The sequence below is a fragment of the Hakea prostrata genome, chromosome 3 (assembly GCF_041222555.1).
Source record: "Hakea prostrata isolate BN-2017 chromosome 3, UWA_Hpros_2, whole genome shotgun sequence".
Classification (NCBI taxonomy): Eukaryota; Viridiplantae; Streptophyta; class Magnoliopsida; order Proteales; family Proteaceae; genus Hakea; species Hakea prostrata.
Window position 1 is genome coordinate 18469887 of NC_142602.1, and position 3105 is coordinate 18472991.

Genomic DNA, 3105 nt, shown 5'->3' on the forward strand with positions numbered 1-3105 from the left:
AGAGTTAGATTCATACATTCATTGTTTGTTTCATACCATATTGCATTTATGTTTGTTCTCGAAATCCCGCCATTTATGTTATTATGGATTTAATCGCTTTACCGAGTTTCTTTGAAACTCATTCCTTTATTGTACAATGTTTGTTAGACTATTCTACTGGGTTCTGAATATCATGACGGCCCGTATGAAGAAGCGCAAGGAGAAGAGGCATATCTCCAGGAAGGTGATTGCGGTTACGACAATTACATCGAAGATCCCGCGAGTGGTTATGCTCCGTACGATGCTTAGTCCGACCATAGAGTGGAAGCGCCCTTGTGCCGTTTATGAGATTTATACTTATAGGGATATTGTCTATAAGATTGAGAACAATTTAGTTACCTATTGTACCTGCTATTGGGATTAGATTCTATCTTGCTTATTCTCTTTTAGAACTACTTTTCCACTGGTTGTAGAGTTGGATTTCGCCTCACTTTACTTATCCGATTTAGACACTCGATTATATCTAGTACTCGATTTATATATGATTCATCCTTTTCTTATTTGGATCTATGGTTTATCTTTCGCACTTTTATTATTATTGTTCATGATTATGTTATTGTTTATGTGGGAGGTTGATTACTCGATACCTGATCTTCGGGCTGTGGATCACACTCTCGGGTATCCCAGATAGGGTACCGGCTGGGAGGATGTGACAGATTGGTATCAGAGCCCAAGGTTCGAGGAAATCCTAACCACAAAAGACAATAACTCGAACATTCCCGAGTCATTGATCTGAAATGACTCCTCTACTCTTAGAAGTGAATAATAGAACACTTGGATTAGAAACTTAACCTATGAAGCATAATGAGAACATTTCCGAATAACATACCATAATTATACTTAAACAAATGTCACTAATGCAAATAAAAGAAAGGTGCATAATATACAATAATTAAGTGAAACAAAAAGAACTTCATTAATTTCAAAAGCTTTTACAACGATTATATCCGAAATGCATAAATGAAAATCCTAGGGTACAATCTATCTAGGTGATCTTCTCTCGATCTCTCGTATGCTCCGAACTCCTCCGCTAGCCGAGTCACCCGATGCTCTATCCTATCCCGTCGTGACTCCATCCTCTCATACATCTGCTCCGTCCGACCTCCATCCTCTCTAGCATGGAAGTAATCGATCTCATCCTGTGCCCCAAGATCTGAAGTCTCCGGAACCGCATGAGAAGGGCCACCCGCCTCGAAGTGTGATGAAGGAAACTCGTGATGCACCGGCTCAGCCTCGTGCATCTCTCAGATCGTCTCCGGCCTGATCATCACTATCGGGACCGATATCCTCTCCTCCATCCTCTCGACTCCCGATCCTCATCCTCCGACTCCTCATCATCCTCACCCTCCGGACCAGAGATCTCTCGATCGCTGCAGCCTCATTTGACGAATGGTCCGAGTCCCGATGACGTATCCCCGTGAACCAATGTCCACCGGTGTATCCTCGAAACTCACCCCGAAATGCACGAAGATCAAGGTCGGTAGCCTCCCATAGCAAAGGTTCCGCATGCTAGGCCGCAGAACCAAGTCCAAGCATGACCCGCTGAATGATGTAGGAGAGATCGATCTCGAAGCCCATGTAGATGCGGTAGATGACTAAGGCCTCCATCACTGTGACCCGATGGTGATGTCCGGCCTTCGGCATAATGTTTCGGCCGACTATGAGACCGATAATCCGTGCAAAATCCGTCATCCGTCCGCTGGTCCACGGAGTGAAGAAGCATCGACGGCTATCCCATAGTGTAGAGCATATCTCGCGTAGCTCGTACGGCATCAGATAGCTGTCCAAATCTGCTCTCTCGCAGTATCCACACACACCGCCGTGGATAGTAAGGAACCCGCAAGATCTCAGCCAATGCTCGGGTGGAAAAGCGAATCCGAGTCCGGAAGACCCCGCTCCTTAGGACAAGTCTAAGTGGATGTCCTTGACCTCGAGCCTCCTCGTGTAGGTAAGGTTGCTGAAGAACAACCTCACTAGCTCCGGGTATACCGGCAGATCCTCAGTGAAGAGATGAGTCCACTGCAACGTGTCGAATCTTTGCCGAATCCTAAAGACTCTGAGCTGGCGTAGGTGAAGTAGACGTCCCAACTCGATGTTACAGTAACTGAAGTAGGCCTCGTACAAAAACTCGGCTTGAGGTGTGTCGAACATGTCCAGTCTTCGAACCTCCTGTCTAGGCTCTGAAGGAACCTGACCTCTGCCCCTAAGTGCCCCTACAATGCGACCACGACCTCTACCTCGTCCTCGCCCTCCCCTCTGCATAGTGTGTATCTGTGAAAGAGACAAGAGACATTTCCAGTTAGTGCTACTTTAAGATTTGAGCCAAAAGGGTATTTTCGTAATTTTTCGGAAAATTTGATTTGAACATACTAGCATGTGCGCAATACTTGGAATTTCATGTCTATGAAGTTTGTTTGAAGAAATACGATCGAAAACTTGAATTAAAGCGAAAAATTCAGCAAGAAGGAAAATTTGGGGATTTTGCAATTTAAGTCAAAATTGGATTTTTGAAAAGTTGAAATTGGTTAAATCAAATTTTATGGACCTATCTACAATATCATCTTGAGCATGTAGCATTTGATTTCGTGCGGAAATTTCAAGCGGTTTGTGAGAAAACGAAAATTTTCTAAAGATAACAATTTCGGTATGAAAACGTTGCGAGATGAACACCAATATGTTAGAACTTGTTGTCTATGCATGGCATTGTGTTTGAAACCTAAGGAATATGTTTCTAAGCATTCCTAAGCATGATTTCTAGCATTGGATACAAGCAAAGCATGGTTTTGATGGAAATGCAAGCATGAGAAGATGAAAATGGAAGAAAGAATGAAAGATTTACCTTGTTTGTGTTGGTTGTGTGTTGAAGTGTTGTTGTTGAAGCACCAAAACACCTCAAGAACACTTGTAAGAACCTTTGGAGACTTTCCTAGAGCTCTCTCACCTTTGAAAGAGGATAAAATGAAGTTGGAATGTGGAAATGAGGCTTATAATGCGAATTTTCGCATTCTGTCTTGATTGGTCGACTCATTGGTCGACTGGGTCAGTCGACCAATCACTCGACCAATG